This window comes from Aotus nancymaae, unplaced genomic scaffold, assembly GCF_030222135.1.
Source record: "Aotus nancymaae isolate 86718 unplaced genomic scaffold, 86718_ANA_hifiasm-v0.15.2.pri h1tg000029l, whole genome shotgun sequence".
NCBI lineage: Eukaryota > Metazoa > Chordata > Mammalia > Primates > Aotidae > Aotus > Aotus nancymaae.
Window position 1 is genome coordinate 51,087,095 of NW_026988442.1, and position 23,454 is coordinate 51,110,548.

The 23,454-nt window shown below is 38.5% G+C and overlaps 1 protein-coding gene across 1 annotated transcript in view; it reads right to left on the reverse strand.

Annotated features, from left to right (window-relative positions):
• Nucleotides 1-1,334, reverse strand: part of PSMD14 (proteasome 26S subunit, non-ATPase 14) — a 111,693-nt gene extending 110,359 nt beyond the window's left edge. The window contains exon 1 of the mRNA XM_012440539.2: nucleotides 1,149-1,334. The gene's annotated coding sequence lies outside the window, so the exon portion shown is untranslated. The remainder of the gene's footprint in view (nucleotides 1-1,148) is intronic.
• Nucleotides 1,335-23,454: the final 22,120 nt, after the last annotated feature.

Genomic DNA, 23,454 nt, shown 5'->3' on the forward strand with positions numbered 1-23,454 from the left:
TTCACTAATTAGCACTTCACTAAACACACCTTAACTGTAGTTAATTCAGAACCAATACATATCTTAACTTCTAAACTTGAAACGAGTCAGTTGGTAGCCTTATGTGACAGGAAGGCCATCATTATATTAATCATCTCCACAAAAACTGTGTTCATTTTTTTGTTATTTCAACAGTACCAACGCATGTCTTGCTGCTTTTTTCAAACACATTAAGTCAGCAGCACTAAAAACATACTTGTGACCAGTGAAACAAAATCATTGTCCCACTAAAACTCTACGCTAAAAGTTGTTAAACTCTCTCCACTGCCTTTTCCATAAAATTTTTATCAACTTTTGGTTACCATTTATTTTCTCGAGAATTTTTCGTTCAGTCACTAAGTTTATAGACTCGAAAAGTTTACATGCTTTTTCTTTTGACAGACACAGAGCTATATCTCCAGGAAAATTAAGTTTCAAGATGTAACACGAGATAGCAGATTTCTGCTTTACTGAAAACGGGAAATGTAATGAATTCACCAACAATTATTCAATTAGGACAATATTGAAAGTAAGTTAACAGGCATAGCAGCACACTTTGTTTTGAAAATATTCGAGGTCAAAAACCAGTGTATCTGCAAGACTTTTGTTAATTTTTTGGAAGGAATTGAAAACCTAACACTAACAGAAAAAGGATCAAGGCTTACAGGAAGGGCAAGTGATAAAACAAACGTCTTCAATGGGAAAGTTAATTCTCTCTCTCTGTCTCTCTCTGTCTCTCTCTCTCTGTCTGTCTCTCTCTTTCTGTCTCTCTCTCTCTCTCTCTCGTTTCCCCAGTCTGCTTTGAAGTTTCTCAAGACAGGAACAACTATGGATGAGCACAGATAAACAGGCCATAAACAAGGATTCTCTCTATATAGGGAGTAGAAGTTCCCATGATATGAATTCGGCCAAACTGAAAAGAATGGAGAAAGGAGACAACATCCAGACCTGACCCTGCCAGAGACCCCCGACAGCAGGCGAAGAGTATGAAGGAGTCTGGGCTCCTCCCTCGCGGCCCAGGCCTCCAGTGGCAACTCAGCTGGGCAACGTGACTCAGGAAAGCACTGGGCTGGCGGCGGCCTAGCACGGCTGCCTCCCCGGACCTCTCAGGCCTGCTTTCTGGGTCTTACCTGACAGCGGGCGGGAGCCGGATGCCGCGATCTGGACCTTTGTCTTGCCTCTGCAGTGACGCGAAGACAGAGGCAACAGCAGCAGCGGCGCAGACCCGACCCGGCTCTGACTCCGCGAACCGGCGATGAATCAGCCCGATTCCATTCAAAAGAGTTGCCCGGGCCTCCGCCGCGAAGCACTTCCGGGTTCACTGGTCTGCTTCGGCTTCCGTTCCCCGACGGCCAATTGGAGACGACTGAGAGTCAGGCGGGTGTCCAGGAGGAGCGCTCCGGACAGACGGTGCGGGCCGCCGGGCGTTTCCTGTCTTTGCTAGACTGTGAGGCGGAAGTTAGAGGTCGGGCCGCTCGCGCCCCGCGACGCCTCCTTTTTCTCTCTCCACCTCTGAGCTCTCCGGCCACCGCAGAGATGTGGGACGGCGGCACATCCAGCCCGGGAGGCTACTGGCTAGGAAATGGAACTGTTAGTATTGCGAAGCCCAGATCCCCTTTCGTTTTGGTGTTCACTACTATTACGGCCCTCCTCAAAAACTAAAAGGTTCGTTTGAACTAGATTTAATTTGGTTATCTGAGAAGACAATTTTTAAAAAACAGTGGGAGTGGTGTGATTAGACGGGATCGGTAAGACGCTCTTTTCCGTAAGCCCGCTTTATCCCCACCTCTTGTCATTGCTTTGCAAGGATTGGATTTCAAGTAAAACTAATGTTTCCCAAATGTTCAAACCACCTATTTTAAGCCGAGTTTAGCTTACGGTGTTTAAAGAATCGTTTATTCACATTTCTCCATGTAATTAGCAGTCACGTTTTACTCATGATCTACTTTGTGCTAGGTTTTCAAAAAGCAAAATTGCACAGGATATGACTTGACAAGTTGATGTCACATTCTAGGTCTAGGTACAGTCTGTTTAATGCAGCTTGTTTGCCACATTCCTCTCACTTTCCCAAATATATTCTAAATAACAACCGTCTTTAAAGCATTCCTAAATCAAGAATGGCGAGAATGGACAGAGGGTGAGGAAAAATTACAGCTCCTGGATCCAAACTGTGATTTGAGTAGCACAATTGCATTGAATTTTTCCTTTAAGATATTCATATCTCTAAAACCACGAAAATTATTTTACTCATAAGTAATATTTGGATCCATATCTTTATGCTTCCCCCCCCCAAAAACCTGTGCCTCTCTATTCACTTTCTCTTTTTTTTTTTGGGAGGAGGGGTGAATAACCCATCCTCCAAATAATTTTCCTAATCAGAAACTTAAGAGTATAAACACTCGCCTCTTTTTCACCTTTCCCTACTGGCCTCCCAATTAACCACTGTAGAAACTATGAAATGTATAATCTCCGTAACAGTTTTTCCAGTCCACCACTTCCCTTTCTAAATACTCCCACTTTGGCCTTAACTCAGACCTTCATCACTTATTTTTTATTTTATATTATGTCTGTATTTTTTAATTAGAGTCTTGCTTTGTCACCGAGGCTGGAGTGCGGTGGCACCATTTCAGCTCACTGCAACCTCCTCCTCCCCATGCTCAAGCAGCCCTCCCCCTTTAGCCTCCCAAGTAGCTAGGACTACAGGCGCTTGCCACCATGCCCAGCTAATTTGTATTTATATATTTATTTATTTAATAGAGACAGGATTTCACCGTGTTCCCCAGGCTACTTTTTTAAAATGTTCTTTGATCTTTCTGCCTTCAGTCTGCTCCCTTTCAATCCATTCTCCATCTCATTGACAAAACAGTTTTGTACTGTACATAGTCATGCTCCTTCTTTCTTAAAATTCCACTAGTGGCTCCCCGTAACATTCATTATAAAGGTAAAAAAAACCCTTAAACTTTTCAGAGCACCTTTTGCTCCAGCCATACTAAAATATTTAGTTGGAGAATAGGATGTTCATAGGGCTTTGAAAAACTCTTAACATATTCCTGAGACTGTAGAAGGTGCTTAGGGCGTGCACATACCTAGGGTCATGTGAACACTCAAGAAAAGCCTGAGAAGGCCCTGAGCTCTAACCTCTGGCTGACCTTGAAGCACTACAGAATCAAGAAGTGAAAGCTAAGGCAGAATTATTTGGTTGGTTGGTGCCAGAGTAATTGTGGTTTTGTCATTTCAATGCAATTACCTAATATAAAGTGCTTGGCTGATTGTTGGAGGCATTTCTCAACATAGATACTAAACCCCTCGGGAAAGACTGTTCCTCTCCCTTCTGTTATTGACATATTCAAAGTGCTGAAAGAAAAAGATCAGCAAGTAAGGATTTTACCTCTAGCAAAACTATCCTTCAAAAATGAAGGAGGTATTAATACTTTCCCAAAACGTATGTGTATACAAAGACAGAATTTGTTGCTAGGACATTTTCCTTGCAAGAAATACTAAAAGGAGTCCTTCAGAATTAAGTTGACACTAGACGGTAATTCAAGTCCATATGAAGGACTGATAACACATGTAAAAGTAACTACATAAGTAAAGATAAAAGTCTAATTTTTTTTTTATTTGTAACTCTTTTTCTATTTGATTTAAAAGACAACTGCATAAAGCAATAATTATAAGTCTTTATGGGCTTATTGTAAGATATTAATATGACAATAACAGAAGGGAGAGGAAGGAGGGAAAGAATAATGGAGGAATGAAGCCATATAGTAGCAAGTTTTTGTGTTCTATTGAAATAAATTTATTAATCCAAACTAGATTGTTATAACTTGTTAATTATACTCCCCAGAACAACTGCTAAGAAAATGCTTTTAACATACATGAATAAAGGACAAGGAAATTAAAATGGCACACTAGAAAATATATACCACACAACAAAGGGCTGCAGTAATTAAGAAATGGAGGAATAAAAAAGACACAGGACATAAAACAAATAGCAAAATGGCAAATGTGAATCCTACCTTATCAGTGTCAACAATCCACTTCAAAGGATTTTCCTTGAAAAAGAAAAATGTTGAGCATAGTGGCTCACACCTCAAATCACAGCACTTTGGGAGGCCAAGGCTGGAGGATTGCTTGAGTCCAGGAGTTCCAAGACGAGCCTAGGCAACATTGCAAAACTCTGTCTGTACTGAAAAATACAACAAATTAGCTGGATATGGTGGCACCTGCCTGTAGTCCCAGCTGCTCAGGCAGCTGAGGTAGGAGAATCACTTGAGCCCAGGAGGTAAAGTCTGCAATGAGCCCTGATCATGCCATTGCACTCCCAGCCTTGGTGACACAGTGAAATCCTGTCTCAAGAAAGAAAAAATATATATATAATTTATTCCATTGAACAGTTTGCAAACCAAAGCAATGCAGTCTTTTGTACCAAACAAAGATATGGTCCAAGAAAACAGATTGTCTTCTTTAGAGAAAGTTCCCACCCAGGTTCCCCCTCTAGTCTGCTATGCAAATGAGGAATGACAGCTTGTTTAGTTTTCATTGGTTGATGCATGTCACAGTCTATCAGTTAGGTCCCTGTGGTGAAATGAGACTTTCTACCAGTTGTTGATTGAGTCAGTGTAAACGAGAAGAGATAGCTATGAATAACTCAAAGTCTCATAAGCTTGTACTTTCTCTTGGAATGCAGAGTACGTATGTGTGTGACCTCTAGTCAGCAAATGGCTGCTTGGCTCCGTTTTGAATTTAGGACCAGTTAGTCACTCAGAATCCATCTTGAAGGATTAGCTCTTTCAGGATTCACATCAGTCAATATATTAAATATAAATGGAACAGAAACTCCAATTAAAAGGCAGCGATTGGCAGAATAAGCTAAAAAAATTTTTTAACTATATCTGTTCACAGAGTTACACTTTAGATTCAATGACACAGGTTGAAAGTAAAAGGATTAAAAATCATATCATCTGCATAGTAACTAAAATAGCACAACCACTTTTAGAAATTGTTCTGGCATTTAAAAAATAAATTTAAAAATTACTATTTGACCTAGCAAGTCCACTTTATATTTACCGAAAACAAATACAAGCATGTGTCCATACCAAGCCTTAACCACAACAGTTCATAGCAACTTTATTACTAAAAGCCATAAACTAGACACAATCTAAATGTTTGCCAACTGGTGAATAAATAATGTCTGGTATGTCTTTACAACACAATATTAGCAAGAAAATGGATGAATTTCAAAAACATCACACTGAGGAAAGGTAAGAAACAAAAGAGTGCATACTACACAATACCCCTTAAAGAGACTCTTAACAAATCAAATCAAATAGACAGTGACAGAAAGCAGATCACTTGTTGTCTTTGTGGTTCATAGTACAGTTAGGTGGGAGGATTAACTGCACAGTTATCCTGTATTCTGTATTTTTATCTTGGTGATAGTTTGTCAAAACTAATCAAATTGTACACTAAAAATGAGTACATTTATGGTAGATTATTTATACCTCCATAAAGTTGATTTAAAATAAAAAGTCAAATTTGTTATTTTCCCCCATTCTTTTAACCATACCAAAGTATTTGCTATGAAATCATGCTGTCATATGCCTTACAATCTTCAGACCTATTGTTTCTTCAGTCTGAATGTCTTTTCTCTCATTTCCTGTCCCCACACTCCATCCCAGATTTTGGAGTGGGTGTTGATCAGTTAATACCCTCCCATATAATCCTGTCCTATAGCCCTACTCTGTAATTCTTGATTTACTTGTCTGCCTTACCATCTAAACTTTAAAATTCTTAAAAGCAGAGAGCATGGCCTGGACATAGTAGATATTTACAATTAATTTTAGGTATTGGAGGTACTTATCCAGGTACTTTGCTTCTAAGAATACTTTAAAAGATCAGGACCATTTTAATCCAGAGATAACCCCTCTTGAAATAATTGATTCCTTAAAAACAAACAAAAAACAAGCAAATTTATGCAATTTATATAGCTACATAACTGATACAAATATTATATGCTAATTTTTTTTTATTTTTCCTTGAGACAGAGTCTTACTTTGTCACCCAGGTTGGAGTGCAGTGGAACGATCTCGGCTCACTGCAACTTCTGCCTCCCCAACTTAAGCGATTCTTGTACCTAAGCCTACCAAGTAGCTGGAATTAAAGGTGTGCACCACCAAGCCAGCTAATTTTTTTTATATTTCTAGTAGAGACAGGGTTTCAGCATGTTGCCCAGGCTGGTCTCGAACTCTGGGTTCAAGTGACCCTCCCACTTCAGTCTCCCAAAGTGTTGGGATTACAGATGTGAGCTACAGCGCCCAGCCCACATGCTAATGCTTAAAGCAGTTATTGTTTGGGTTACTCCCAAGGTGGCTTTGGAAACCACAACAGTGCACAGAATTGTGAAATATTTAATATGTTTTCTAAAATCATAAAATGACAAGAGTCCACATTATTAAATTTATAATGTACATTGTATTGTATCAAGGAGAAGCCTTCCTGCTCATTTGATATCCACTGAATCGGACAGGTTTAGTAAATGAATGAATGACTGACTAGTGGCATTACTACATACATGTTCAAAACCTTAAAATGTATCAACCTCACTGTAAATATTTCTTCCTATTTATAAAGAGCTCTAATGACAGCTCCTTTCATATACAAAGTATGACTATATGTCTAGTACGAAATTGTAAGAGTAGATTTTCAGATTACCCACGGTTACAATTATGAATATCAAAAAGGACTGTTGCCATTAAAATTTTTAAGAAATGTTTAAGAAATTGAATTTTTAGGAAACACATTGTTTTCTGTTCAAAATTTAAAATTGGCTTTGTCATATTTAATTATGGTTTTTGAGTTATACAGGTTTTGAGTATTGTAAATACATATAGATCCAGCAAAAGAAAAAGAAAAAAATAGGAAAATATTTACATGTTAAACCACAGTGAATTAAGTTAATATATAAGGCCAATAGAATAATTGTTACTTCTGCCAGATGGTATTTTACATTTTGATAAAAAGATATATTCTTAATCATATATGTCAAGGAAAAGCCACCATATGTTGTTAAACACTTCCAATTTGTCATTTAATTGAAAAGGCACTACTGATATTGCCATAATTTTTTTTTTTTTTGGTGATATAGTCTATCCTTAGTGTCGATAAAATATAATCTTTTCAGGTAATTTCCTTAGTTATCTTCGACTGTTTGATCTAATAATTCAATGAAGAATTGTCTTAGCATCTACAAAGAAAGTACACCATACAGTGGATAAATCAGAATCCAGAGTATATATTCAAATTACTACTAGGCGAGAAGCATAACCTCTGTTTTCAAGAAGCTCTAGAATTTAATTTCCTATATTCTAGTAAAGTGGATAAAATATATAGAGTAAATCAAGTGATTACAGATTGATTTTCCTTAAAGTTCAGAAACTGGTATATTATTTGTTTTGTTTTGTTTTTGAGACAGAGTCTCACTCTGTTGCCCAGGCTGGAGTGTGGTAGCACAATCTCCAGCTTTCTGCAACCTCCACCTCCTGAGTTCAAATGATTCTTCTGACTCAGCCTCCCTAGTAGCTGGGGTTACAGGCACATGCCACCACGCCCAGCTAATTTTTGTATTTTTAGTACAGATGGGGTTTCACCATATTAGCCAGTTTGGTCTTGAACTCCTGACCTCAAGTGATCCACCCGCCTCGACCGCCCAAAGTGCTAGGATTATAGGCATGAGCCACCTCGCTTGGCCCCGTATATTCTTAAGATTAAAAAAAAAAAAGAGGGTGACTATTTTACAAAACAATTTTCCTCTTTAAAAAAAAGATGTTTAATGAAAAAAACATTAAGGAAGACACAGAAAATAGCATTCAATCTACAATAGAAAAAGGAAACTGATATTAGATGATTATTAAAACAGAGATTTTATGTGCCTTTATTTCTTCTACTCTACTTTTTTTGATAAGGATATCTTGGCTGGGTGTTGTGGCTGATGCCTGTAATCCCAGCACTTTGGGAGGCTGAGGCAGGCAGATCATAAAGTCAAGAGATTGCTACCATCCTGGCCAACATGGTGAAACGCCATCTCTGTAAAAAATAAAATCCAGTCTAGTGCCTTTGGTGATTTAAAAAAAAAAAGAGAGGATATCTCAGCCCCTCTTCCTCTGTCACCCTTCACCTATTTCTCTTCTCACGCTACAGGGCTCCATAGATTATATCTTTCAGGCTTAAAATCTGAATTACCAACTGCATGCTGAAGACTTGCAAATTTATATTGTCTGTGCATCTCTCTTCTCCAGACTTTTCACTGTTATATGGCTGTCACTATCTGTTCTCCAGTTGATGGACATTTGGGTTGTTTCCAATTTTTTTGCTATTTATGAACAATGCTGCTGTGAATATTTTATGTGTCTCCTAGTGTATCCGATCAAGAGATTCTCAAGTAAAAGATCTAGAAGTAAAATCTTATATATCCTTATAAGACATACATGTCTATTTTACTAGATAGTACCAAATTGTATTCCAACATGATGTTCAAAATACCTCATTACTCTGTGCCATCACTAACAACGTTGTTAGGCTTGTTTATTTTTGACAATCTAATGAAAATAGAGTGATATATTATTTGTTTTAATTTGTATGTTTCTAATTACTAATAAGATTGAATGTGTTTCATATTTGTTGGCCATTTATATTTTTTCTTTTCTGAAATTCCAGTTCATGACTTGGGCACATTTTTACCTCTAGAGTTATCCATCTTTTTTTGCATACTTTCAAACTCTTCATTCACGCTTCAGTAAAATGAAACTCAATGAGGATATGTTACATGGGAAAGGTAATGTAGTTAGTAGCAGAACTTAAAATTCATAGTAACCAGTATGTGGGATTGGGGAAGAAAGCAATTTATATGCAATCAATGCCATTTCTTTCTATGTTATATTTTTTTTCTAAAGTAAACACAAGTGAAATACTAGGTTTCAGTTACACTTAAGATTGTATTGCCAGGCATGGTGGGTCATGCCTGTAATGCCAGCACAGGAGACCAAGGTGGGCGGATCACTTGAACCATGCCTGGCCAGGATAGCCTTCTCAAAAAAGTAGAGTAGGCTAGCCCAGGCAACATGGTGAAACCCTATATCTACAAAAACAAAACAAACAAAAACAAACAAAAAAAAATTAGCAAGGTGTGGTGGCACATGCCTGTAGTCCCAGCTACTTGGAGACTTGAGGCAGGAGGATCACCTGAGCCCAGGGAGGTTGAAGCTGCAGTGAGCCATCATTGAGTCACTGTACTCCAGCCTGGGTGACAAAGTAAGACCCTGTCTTAGAAAAAAACAAAAACAAAAAACAAACAAAAACATTGTATTTTACACTTCAGATTGCATATGATCACCTCCTTTCTGAGCCAGACAGACATATGGGCTTTGCAGGCCAATGAGATTGGAATGCTATTCCGGGGATGCTACCCTCATAGTGAGTATTAAGAAGTCACAGGTCCATTAATTATATTGGCAAATAAGTAAGGAAATTTTCCAAACAAACTTTCCACCAATCCTGGAAACTCAAATTTGGGGGATGGAGTGTGAAACTGTCTAGTGTAATAAAGATGCCCATGTGAGTCTGATTTTTCCATTACTTTGAATGTATCTACTCACTGTCTAAAGTGATTGAGACACAAAACCAAAATAAAATGAATTTCTTATTGTTTGTCATGAGTACCACAGGTGGTACACAAGATAATTTCAGACGGTTCATGAACATTTTCTATATTAATGGGAATATACTTATTTTGATGTATAATAGAAAAATAGAACATGTCAGATCTGTGATATATCTTTTTTTTTCTTTTTTAAATTTTTGAAAGAGGGTTTCACTCTGTCGTTCAGGATGGAGTGCAGTGGGCAATCATGACTCACTGCAGCCTTGACCTCCCAGACTCAAGTAGTCTTCCCACTTCAGCCTCCCAGAGAGCTGAGACTACAGGTGTGAGGCACCACAACTGGCTTCTTATAAAATTTTATATCTAACTTTTATCACCACACTTTGTGACAAAGAAAATGCCACAATAATAATTGTTTTAGTAATAGAGCACATGACTAAAGATGAGAATAATTTGGGGTTTTTAACCTAGAAAATAAAACTAAGGGATGGATTCAAATGAATACTAAATTATTTCAAGAAAAATGCTGAATGTCCTCTATTCCATAGAAGACACAGAATGATAATTATGAAGAGCTGTATTAATTATAAATAAAGAAGGTTTTATCAACTATAAGGATAGAATAAACTATTTCAGGGCTGGGAACAGTGGCACATGCCTCTAATCCCAGCACTTTGAGAGGCCCAGGTGGGTCAGTCATTTGAGTTCAGGAGTTGAGACCAGCCTGGGCAACATGGTGAAACCCTGTCTCTACAAAAAAATGCAATAATTAGCCAGGCATGGTTGTGCATGCCTGTAGTCTCAGCTACTTGGGAGGCTGAGGTGGGAGGATCACTTGAGCCTGGGAGATTGAGGCTGCATTGAGCCATGATCGTGCCACTGCTCTCCAACCTGATCAACAGAGTGAGACCTGTCTCATAAATAAATAAATAAAATATTTTGATTCTTAAGAGCTTTGAAAAAAGATGAATGGGGAGGTACCCAATTTTTGAATAATAATAACGTTCTATTCATTAGTCAAGAAGTTGTATAGATGAAAGAAGCTGAAGTACCTCCCCTAAAATTATTAGGATGTAGGTCAGTCAAAGAAAGTAGAAGAGCCCAGTATATCTGGACTATGATTTTTCTTTTTTTCTTTTTTAATTTTGACATGGGGGACTCGCTCTATTACCCTTCTGGCCTCCAACACTTGGTCTCAGCTGGGCATAGTGACTCACACCTGTAATCCCAGCACTTTGGGAGACCAAGGCAGGCAGATCATGAGGTCAGGAGTTCCAGACCAGCCTGGCCAATATAGTCAAACCCCATCTCTACTAAAAATCCAAAAAATTAGCTGGGCATAGTGGCGCACACCTGTAGTCCTAGCTACTCAGGAGGCTGAAGCAGGAGAATCACTTGAACCTGGGAGGCAGAGGTTGCAGTGAACCGAGATTGTGCCACTGCACTCTAGCCTGGTTGACAGTGCAAGACTCCGTTTCAAAAAACAAAAAAGCACTTGGTCTCAAGTGACCCTCCCGACTCAGCCTCCCAAGTAGCTGGGATTACAGACATGCACCACCGTGAGACCTTTTTTAAAAAAAAAATAATTTTTTTAAAATTTTACTTTAAGTTCTGGGATACATGTGCTGAACGTGTAGGTTTGTTACATAGGTATACATCATCACTGGTCATTAGAGAAATGCAAATCAAAACCATAACACCAGTTAGGATGGCAATCATTAAAAAGTCAAGAAGCAGCAGATGCTGGAGAGGATGTGAAGAAATAGGAATGCTTTTACGCGCTTAGTGGGAGTGTCAATTAGTTCAGCCATTGTGGAAGATAGTGTGGCGATTCCTGAAGGGTCTAGAACCAGAAATACCATTTGACGCAGCAGTCCCATTACTGAGAATATACCCAAAGTAGTATAAATCATTCTACTGTAAAGACACATGCACACGTATATTTATTGCAGCACTATTGTCAATAACAAAGACTTGGAACCAACCCAACATCAATGATAGACTGAATAAAGAAAATGTGGCACATATGCACCATGGAGACCTTTTTTTGAACTAACATCAGTGATCACTTGGAGACACTGTTTATGTGACTTACTGCTTAAGACAGTTAGCTACATCAAATCCCTACCACAAGACTCTTAACAAACTGGTTTTTATTCCAGGATTCAGATAAGTATGGTATTGTCACTTGGTTTTTGTTTCAACCTGCCCAATTGCTGTTTGCATGAAATTTTACATTCTTAAGAATTGGAGTAAAAATATTTTTCTTAACTTCATAAAATCCTCAAACTGGGTCCTATTTGAGTGTTGAAGGTGGGAGGAGGGTAAAGATTGAAAAACTACCTGTTATGGTGATAATCTGGGTGACAAAATTATCAGTACACTCTTGACAGCCAGTTTACCCATGTGACAAACTTGCACATGTAGCCCTTGAACCTCAAATAAAAATTGGAAAATAAATAATTTACAAAACTAAAAATAAATAAAACACTTTAAAGCCCAAAACCCAAAAATTAATAAATAAATTCCTCAAACTGGATTTTTACTCTGCACTGGATTTTTACTGGATAGTTTACTGTTAAAAATACTTTAAGTTTACTTTTAAGTATATTTTAAGAGTAAAATATTTGTGACTCATTGGTTAGGACTTACATAAAGCTTCTAAACTTTTTATAAAATAAAGTTGATCCACTTACAAACATGAAGATTAAACAGAAATTTGTTAGGTACCAGAGAATATTGCTCTAGTTAAACTTCAAAAGCTTTCTTAGCCCCTAATGAGGTAGTTTCAACAAGATCATCTTTGTTGAATGATATTAATTGGGTCTATAAAGAGTTCTATTTCTAGAGTATAACTATTTTTATAATGAACTTAATTTGTAGACTAGTTCACTGTAAATCTTTTCTAATCTTTTTATTAGTTTTCTGAGCACTTTGAGATTTCTTTATGTAATTATTGTGAATGTAATAAATTAAGCAGTAATCTTAATGCTTTAAGATGTTAGTGTAAAACAGTCATTTCTTAACAGTCGGGTGAAAATGAACTAATTCACGGAGACAATTTGATATTTGTTCACAAAATGACAAGAATTTTTTACAGATAAACGTTAGCTTTTAAAATCTCAGCTGTTGAATGAAAAGGCACAAAAGTGGTAATTCTGAGACTACAAAAAACTTGATTAATAAGTAAAGGGAAGATTATCTTTTCTTAATGAGAGATAACTTTTTATTTTATGCTTCAAAACATAACTGGGCTGGACGCTGCAGTTCACACCTGTAATCTCTGCGCTTTTTGGAGGCCAGGGTGGGCGGATCACTTAAGGTCAGGAGTTCGAGACCAGCCTGGCCAATATGGCGAAATCCCATTTCTACTGAAAATACAAAAATTAGCTGGGCATGGTGGCACATGCCTGTAATCCCAGCTACTTGGGAGGCTGAGGCAGGAGAATAACTTGAACCCGGGAGACGGAGGTTACAGTGAGTCGAGATGGCACCACTGCACTCCAGCTTAAGTGATAGTGTAAGACTTCATCTCAAAAAAAAAAAAAAAAAAAAATGAGCCATTAATGCTTATACAAGAGCAGTTGAGCTATTAATTGTTCTGACTGAAAAACATTTACATATAATACATCAAATCATATATGCTTTTATATATTTTTTCATAAAGCAACTTTAATGAGACTAGAATGCAAAAAGGCTTGCTTGAGTTGTGATACTAACTATAGTATCTCTGCTATGGAATCACTTCAAAGGTGATACTTTATAATAAAATGCTTTGGAAATTTGGATGACATCAGTGCATTACACTAGATTTCACTAGTATGTTAAATGTTTCTAGTGAATTTTGAAATGCAGGAGGAGTTTAAAAATAACTTTAGGCTGGGCACAGTGGCTTATGCCTGTAATCCCAGCACTTTGGGAGGCCAAGGCAGGTGGATCACCTGAGGTCAGGAGTTTGAGACCAGCCTGACCAACATGGAGAAACCCCGTCTCTACTAAAAATACAAAAATTAGCCGGGCATGGTGGCTCATGCCTGTAATCCCAGCTACTCGGAAGGCTGAGACAGGAGAATCACCTGAACCCAGGAGACAGAAGTTGCAGTGAGCCGAGATTGCACCATTGCACTCCAACCTGGGCAACAAGAGCAAAACTCCGTCTCAAAATAAAATAAAATAAAATAACTCTAAAAACATGCATATTGCATATATTTAAAAAATCTATTCAGTTTTTTTCTACCCTGCATGTGTATGGACTCTGTAGTGCTATAGTAAGTAATTAAATAATAATGCGACACATGAGAAAGATTTAAAACCAATTAAAACTACTAAAAACTATACAAATTAAAAACCCCAGCTGGAGGCCGGGCGCGGTGGCTCAAGCCTGTAATCCCAGCACTTTGGGAGGCCAAGGCGGGTGGATCACGAGGTCAAGAGATCGAGAGCATCCTGGTAAACATGGTGAAACCCCGTCTCTACTAATACAAAAAATTAGCTGGGCATGGTGGCGCGTGCCTGTAATCGCAGCTACTCAGGAGGCTGAGGCAGGAGAATTGCCTGAACCCAGGAGGCGGAGGTTGCGGTGAGCCGAGATCGCGCCATTGCACTCCAGCCTGGGTAACAAGAGCGAAACTCCGTCTCAAAAAAAAAAAAAGAAAAAGAAAAAACCCAGCTGGGAAAGGTAGCTCATGACTGTAATCCCAGCCCCTTGAGAGGCCAAGGCAGGCAGATCACGAGGTCAAGAGATGGTGACCATTCTGGCCAACATGGTGAAACTCTCTCTCTACTAAAAATACAAAAATTAGCTGGGCATAGTGGCACACACCTGTAGTCCCAGCTACTCGGGAAGCTGAGGCAGGAGAATCCCTTGAACCAGGGAGGCAGAGGTTAGTTACAGTGAGCCGAGATCGCGCCAGTGCACTCCAGCCTGGTGACAGAGACTCCGTCTCACCAAAAAAACAAAAACAACAATAACAACAACAAAAAAAATACTGTTTATTTTGTTAGTGTAAAAAGGATTTATTTCAATGGTTTGTCTAATGTTTCATTTAATCTTCCCAAAAAGATAGTAAAAGGGAAAAAAAACAGCACAAAAATCTGGAAACCTTATGCTACTACCTTTGTGACTTTAGGTCATTTACCAGCTTTGGGCCTCAGTGTGCAGAGAGAGTGGTGTTTAACTTCTTATTCTTATTCTCACTCTTATTCTAGCACTGGAACATTTTGTCAAATGGAATCTTACATAGGGCACCAATATATAAAACTGATAAATGCAGAGCTGCTCTGCTAAGGTGGTGGGTGGGAAAAACCTGGAGCCCTCTCCAGATTTGTTGATGCTATTTTTTGCTGTATAAAAGTTTCAAAAAACATTTAATGGCTTTGCTTTTGCTTCTGGGTTGTGTATAATCAGAAAAATATAGTGTAAAACTTCTAAAACATCTCTTCTTTCTTCAAAAATTTTTATAGTCAAACCCTTTATTGATCTGGATTTTATTTTAGTGTAAGGGCTCCAACTTCACATTTTTTGAGGTTTCTACCTAGTTTTTCCTCCATTTATTAAGCAATTTGTCTTTATCCTGTTGATTTGAAATGTCAACTTTCTTATGTAATAAATCGTCCATAACATAGAATCTGTTTCTAGTTTCTGGTACTTAAGTTTTAGGAATCTCTCCCCATTCTACCCATTCTGCCATTCATCAATAACCAAGAAGGACAAATATCTTGTAGTCCTGTTTTTACTTTTTATTTTTATTTCTTATGTGAAGACTTTCAGTTATATACACAAATGGTTAGCTTTGTTTAACTTCACATGTCACATTTACCATTCTTCATTGTCAACTGTGTAAAAAATAGTGTCTTCTATATTACATCTGCAATCAAATAAGACATTCAATGGTCCCCCCCACCTTATCCAAGGGGGACATGTTCCAAGATTCCCAGTGGATGTCTGAAGCCTTAGACAATACCAAACCATATATATGTGTCTGTGTGTGTGGGGGGGGGGGAGCTATATATATATACTGTGCACAAATTCTTTTTTCTTCTTCACAATATCACAGATAGAAGATTTGTTCTTATCGTAGATCACAGCAAACTCAGCATATGATTTTATCTCTTTCCTTATTGAGAACTTTCATCTTTTCACTTAAAAGGAGCATTTGATGGCTTCTTCTTGGCATAGCCAAATTGCCAGTATCACTACTCTTGCATTTTGGGCCATTATTAAATAAAATAAAAGTTGTTTGAATACAAGTACTGTGATACCACAACAGTCCATCTATAGCCAAGATGGCTACTGAGTGACTAATAAACAGGTAGCAGCCTACAGCATGGAGATGCTGGACACAGGGCTGATTCCCGTCTGGGTAAGACTGAGCGGGACAATGTGAGATTTCATCACACCACTCAGAATGGTGTACAGTTTCTAACTTAAGAATTATTTATTTCTGAAAACTTTCACTTAAAATTTTCAGGCCATGGTTAGCCACAAAATTGCCAATAAGCGGAGACTACTACATATAAATTATTATTAGAGTGCTAAGAGCTTGAATTCTGGAGTCAGAATGGGACAATTATGTTACTCAGTAGGGTTAATTATGATACTCAGTAGGGTTATTGTGAGGATTAAATGACATAATATTTGTAGACTACTAAGCATTATGTCTTATTGTTGCATATAATCTATAAGTCAATCTATGTAGTTTGTTAGTGATAACATTTTATCTTTTTAAAAGTTGCTACCCTTAAATATTTTATTGTATTTATTTTATTTTATTTTATTTTATTCTTGATACAAAGTCTCACTCTCTCACCAAGGCTGGAGTGCAGTGGTGTAATCATAGCCCACTGCAGCCTTGGTCTCCTGGGCTCAAGCAATCCTTCCACTTCAGCCTCCTAACTAGCTGAGACTACAGGTGTGCTCCACCATACCTAGCTGTTTTTTTTTTTTTTTTTTTTTTTTTGGTATTTTTTGGTAAAGACTGGGGTCGCCCTATGTTGCCTAGGATAGTCTCAAACTCCTGAGCTCAGGGGATCCTCCAACCTCAGTCTGGCCTCCCTTGAATTTTTAATATGCTTATTTAACTTATCAGTGTCTAAATTTAATCAGTATCTCTCTCATTTCTGGCTAAGCAGGAACCTTAACATGCTTGAACTCCAATAAACTTCTCTTTCATCTTTCAAATTATTATTGTCCAGTTTCATCTTGCTTTTGAACCTCTCATGATTAATCATTATATTTATTTTTTCACAGTCAATGTTAGACTTACCTTCATGATTACTGATTTCTTTGCTTACCATTGTTTCTTGCATACGGACTTTATTGCCTTCTTGTTGAAATACATCATTTATTCTTTAAGTGAAAATCTGTGAATAGTAAACTTCCTTTGACTTTGAAAATATATTTTTTCTTACTCTTATATGATAATTTAACTAGCTACTACGTTCTAGGTTTTTGGTTATTTTCCCTCAGAATATTAAAAATACTGTTCTGTTTTCAGTCATTTATTTTTGCTACTTTTTGTAGGTACTCCTTTTTTTTTTTTTTTTTTGGTTTGGTGATGGTTTCTTTTTGTTTGTTTGGTTTTACTTCTGAGATTCTTGTCCTTGAATTTAATATTTGGAGTTTCATTTATATATATATATATATAGCAATGATTCATTTTAATTTAATTTTTCAGATTTCAGTGCCCTTCTTCAGTTTGAGGAATTCAAGTATTTCATCAATTCTGAAAAATTCTCAGCCATCTTCTTTTCTTTGCTTCCCCCCACTTCTCTCCACTCCTTTCATCTGTAACTGCTATTAGAGATATACGGTTGGCCCTTGCACAATTGGAGTGAAAAAGATTAGGAGCACTGAGCCCTGTGCCATCTAAAATCTGTGCATAGCTTTTGATATTCCCCGAATTTAGTTATTAATAGCCTATTGTTGAACAGAAGCCTTACCTATAATATAAACAGTCAATTAACACATATTTTATATGTCATATGTATTTTTTTAAAGATGGAGTTTTGCTCTGTTATTCAGGCTGTAGTGCAGTGGTGTGTTCATACCTCCCTGCAGCCTCGAACTTCTGGCCTTAGGAATCCTCCCGCCTCAGTCTCCTGAGAAGCTGGAACTAAAGGTGCAAGCCACCTTGCCCAGCTGTTAATCTTTTGTTTGTTAAACCACTAAGATTTTTTAGTTGTTTGTTATGCAACATAAACGTAGTCTCTCCAGAGTGGTCTTTCTTGCTTAGTATCCCCCTTTTCTAAAATCTTCTTGCTGGGACTCTGACTAGGAGTTTTCTATCCCTCAGAATCCCAGTAGGAAACAGATGCATATTTAAAAGAGAGTTTAACGAAGACTTCATTAAGAGATGTGGGCAAGTTTAGGGGAACTCAACAAGGGATAGTGTTAGGATGGAATTAGGTTCATCAATGGTAGGAAGCCATTACTACCCTTAGACTTACAGAGGCAAAGGAAGTGGTTGTTACCGGGACCTGAGAGGAGATCCGTAGCCACATGCTATGGACCATCTGACAGGAACTATGGTCTTAGTGGAATTCAGACATTCTCAAGCTGAGACCTGGCAGGGAGGGAGCCAGAAAACTGAATACGCTAATTCAAGCTTGTCCAATCCACAGGCCCGAGGGCTACAGGCCGTCTTTGAATGTGGCACAACACAAATTCGTAAACTTTCTTAAAACTTTATGAGATTTTTTTTTGCAATTTTTTTTTTTTTTTTTTAGCTCATCTGCTATCATTAGTGTTAGTATATTTTATGTGTGGTCCAAGACAATTCTTCCTCTTCCATTGTGGTCCAGGGAAGCCAAAAGATTGGATACTCCTGTGCTAATTTCTTTCTTTTCCTGCTCTCTTACCTCCTGCAATTAGCCAAACCCAACCAGAAGCCAGAAGGCAAGGAAGTCTTCTAGAGGCCAACCTCTCAGGGCAGAGAGTGGGGTGGGGAAGGTGGGGAAGGTGAAGTATGGATGTTGAGGGACCAACAGAAAAAAATATCCAGTGCAAGCCTCATCAAGTCTAAACATATCCTGCTCTAGAAAATTAAGTCAACAAATGACATCTAATGAGGAATTTCATGGCCAAACCACACCTTGACAATCACTTTAAAAGTTATAAGGATTAGGTAAAATGCACTGATTTTAGCAGACCATGCTGGGATATTCACTCAATTTAAGGGACCATGTGTGTCTTCCCTGAGATTAGTTAAAAATCACTTTAGAATTAATTAAAATTAAAACTTTAAAAATAAAAACAGGAAATGTGTGTGTTTATATCTGAACTGAATAAACTTTAAAAATAAGGTGATCAGTGTATTTTATCTTTCAAATCGCCTTCCTACCAACGCTGTAAGATGTAATTTTGGCCATCCAGCATCTTCCCACTCTAGTTTATTGTGAGTTCTTTCAGTACATAAACCTAATCTTACCCATTTTTAAAACCCTAGTATCTTGCATGGTTCTCAAGAAGTAGAATAAATAAAAGAATAAATGGATGTTAACCACAAACGATTCTGCAGGATGGAGAGTGAAGGAATTTGTACATTACTTGAACAAGAGTTTATATCTGTGCTGTAACAATGCAGCCCTATTTTGAAGGATGCACACAATTGTTGGAAACAGGAACAGAAGTTTATTTTAGTGCCCCCCGTTGTTTTGTTTTGGTTTTGTTTTGTTTTGTTTTTCCTTTTAAGAATAATCTGTGAACTCAAGTGAATTATGTCATTATAAAGGTAAATTTATTTTGGCTATATGTTTTTGAAAAATTATTTGCAAACTTTTTCCCTTCCTTTCCCTCTCCTTCATCTTCCTTCCCACCCCTTCCCCTCTTCCTCCTCCTCCCCTTCCTCCTTCCTTTCCCCTGCCTTTTCCCTTTCCCTTTCCCCTCCCCCTTCTTTTCTTTCTTTTGTCTCACTATCACCCAGGCTACAGAGCAGTGACGTGATCTCAGCTCACTGCAACCTCGCACCAGCACCTCACTGCAACCTCATTGTTGGTGCGAGCTGCTCCTTAAGCCTAAAAAGTAGGCTTTACTCATCCCTTTTGTTTATATACCAACCTGGGGGGTTGATTTGACAGGGAAAACGTTCCTGAACCAGGAAGTTGCATTAACCAATCAGGCTTGGTAAGATCTCGGCCACAGCTGGCTGCTAGCAGTCCCCCCACGACAAGCACAGCACATCACTGTCCCTTCACTGCACTTTCTTCCTGCCTTAGGTAGTTGGGCTTGCCCACCATAGTTTGCTTTTGTAGTAATTTGGCAAGGTTAGAAGACCTCGACCTCTCTGTCGTGGTGGGAAGTGCTTATTCTCTGGGCGCCTGCTGCAGAAGACGTGGCACCTGCCATGGGTTTGGAAGACCCGGCCATCTGCAGTAGAGGCGGTCTATCCCATTGCAAGGAGAGGAACTTAATGGAGTAATTATTCTACTCTTCTTTTTACATACAGAAATGTTTATTTAAATATTCTAAATTGGATTTTCTTTCACAGATACTGATTATTCTTTCCAGTTCTTAAATAAATAAAACTGCACTTGATTTCACTCTGAAAAAAAAAAAAAAAGGAGCAGCTCGCACCAGCATCTCCCATGTTCAAGCGATTCTCTTGTCTCAGCCTCCTGAGTAGCTGGGACTACAGTACAGATGCCCGCCATTATACTCTGCTAATCTTTGTATATTTAATAGAGATGGGGTTTTATCATGTTGGACAGGCTGGTCTCAAATTCCTGGCCTCAAGTGATCCACCCATGTTGGCCCCCCGAAGTGCTGAGATTACAGGTGTGAGCCATCACACTTGGCCCTTTCTTCTTTTTTATTTTTGTTTGTTTTTTAGAGATGGGATCTCTCTATGTCTCCCAGGCTGGAGTGCAGTGACATGGGCATGATCGTAGCTCACTGCAGTTTATAACTCCAGGGCTCAAGCAACCCCTCTGCCTCAGCCTAGCTGCAGTCCTGTAGCTAGGACTACAGGTGTGCACCACCACACCTTGCAAATTTTTTATTTTTATTTTTATAGAGACAGTCTCACTATATTGCCTAGGCTGGTCTCAAACTCCTGGCCTCAAGCGATCCTCTAGCCTCAGTCTATTAAACTGTTGAGATTACAGGCATGAGCCACCATGCCTCGCCTCTTATATTTTATTATTATTATTATTTTGAGACAAAGTCTCATTCTGTCACCCAGGCTGGAGTGCAGTGGTGGGATCACAATTCACTGCAGCCTCAAACACCTGGCCTCAAGTGATCCCACCTCACCCTCCAGAGTAGCTGGGACTACAGGTGTGCACCACCAACTTGGCTAATTTTTGATTCATGTTTTGTAGAGATAAGATCTCTCTGTGTTGCTCAGGCTGCTCTTGAACTCCTGGACTCAAGTGATCCGCCCTCCTCAGCCTCCCAAAGTGCTGGGATTACAGGCCTAAGCAATGGGCCCAGCCACTTCTTGGCCTCTTTTATATCTTTAACCAGTGAAGCTTTAAGGTCAAATGCTGTTTATTCTTTATTAGTAACATATTACTTTTGGCAAATCTCACAACCATGAGACACCAACCAATCAATTTCAGCATGGAGGTTAAGAACAGCTGCTCTGTAGCTTGGGCAGCATAGCCAGATCTTGTCTCTGATTTAAAAAAAAAAAAAAAAAGCAAGGAGTAATGGCTCACATCTGTAATCCCAGCACATTAGGAAGCCAAGGTGGGAGGATGACTTGAGCCCAGGAGTTTGAGACCAACCTGGGCAACACGGCAAAACCCCGTCTCTACCAAAAATACAAAAATTAGCTGGGTGTGGTAGCACATGCCGGTAGTCTCAGCCACCCTGGAGGCTGAGGTGAGAGGATGGCTTGAGCCCAGGAGGCAGAGGTTGCAGTGAGCTGAGATTGCACCACTGCACTCCAGCCTGGGTGATAAGAGTCAGATCTTGTCTCAAGATAAATAAATAAATCGCCAGGTATGGTGGCCCATACCTGCAGTCCTAGCTATTCAGGAGTCTGAGGCAGGAGACTGAGGCTGCAGTGAGCTGTGATCGCACCACTGCACTCCAGCCTGGACAGCAGAGCAACACCTTGTCTCAAAAAAAGAAAATGAACAACAGCTCTCAGGCTTACATAATTTAGCTGATTATTTACATTGTTAAAATATTAAGTGTGAAGTGTGCAAGCATGAGGTCCCATGTATTTAGTTTATAAGAGGTAGGAAAAATTATGAATGATCAATTATGTCTGTGTTCTGCTGAAGAAAACTATAATACTTTTGACAGAACCTACTGTCATTTATGATAATTAAGAATCAATATATAAAAAATTTACCTAGAGATAGTTGTTTTTCTTATTTTATTTTATTTTTCTAAGACAAGGGCCAAATTTAGGTAGAATGACTTCAAATACTTTTAAGGGTGGATAAAGAAGGATTAATGGGTACAAAAAATGCAGTTACATAGTGGGAATAAGATCTAGTGTTAGGTGGCACACTAGACTATTATTGTTAACTATAGTAGCCATGGTTAACAATAATTACTATAGTTAGCAATAATTTATGCTATATTTCAAAATAACTAGAGAAATGGATGTTGAATGTTCCCAAATAACAATGTTGAGGTGATGGATATCCCAGTTACCCTGATTTGATCATTACATGTTGTATGTTTGTATAAAAATACATGTACCCCATAAATATGTACAACTATTATGTAGCCATACAAATTAAAAATTAAAATTATAAAAGGAATTTTATAATGATAGATATCAGTTGATATAAAATTTAAATAGGGTAGCTTAGAAGTATATGAATGGATTCATAGGTTTTGTTTTTGAGACAAGATCTCACTGTCACCCAGGCTGAAGTTCAATGTGCAGTCATAGCTCACTGCAGCCTCAATTTCCCAGGCTTAAGTGATCCTCCCACCTCAGCCTCCCAAGTAGCTGGGAGTACTGGCCCATGCCACCATGCCCAGTTAATTTTTGCATTTTCTTGTGGAGATGGGGTCTCATTGTTTTTGCCCAGGCTGGTCTCGAACTCCTGGGTTCAAGTGATCCTCCCATTTCAGCCTTCCAAAGTGCTGGGATTACAGGTATGAGCCACTGTGCCCAGCCTGGATTAGTGGTTTTGATAGCTGAGGAAGATTAACATATCTAAATATTTTGTTTCCAGATACTGGAGGTAAAACTGAATAACTGCTTACTCATTTTATCCCTAAGAATTGTGATATACTTGTTAATAAAAATTAAAATGTTAAGATTTGCCTTTTTAAAAACTATCAAAACAGAAAAGATGGTGAATGAGAAATAGAAAGAAAAAGAAAAAACACAGAAATAGAAAAGAAAAATGCTACAAATATATATTAAGTACTGCAGGAGTCTAGGAAAAAAATATTTTTTTTTTCTTTGAGACAGAGTCTTGCTCTATCGCCAGGCTGGAGTGCAGAGGCGCGATCCCAGCTCACTGCAAGTTCGGTTTTCCGGTTTCAAGCAATTCTGCCTCAGCCTCCCGAGTAGCTGGGATTACAGGCACTCACCACCACGTTCGCCTAATTTTTTGTACTTTTTAGTAGAGACGGGGTTTCACCATGTTGGCAAGGATGGTCTCTGTCTCTTGACCTCGTGATCCACCCACCTCGGCCTCCGAAAGTGCTGGGATTACAGGCATGAGCCACCGCGCCCAGCCAAAAAATAACTATTTCAACAAATCTTTTAGATTTTCCTTTAGGGGTTCCGACCACATATAGACATGAGGTACTTGACCCTCTTTTCTTTCTTTTTTAGACTCACATATCATAATCACTCTGCATT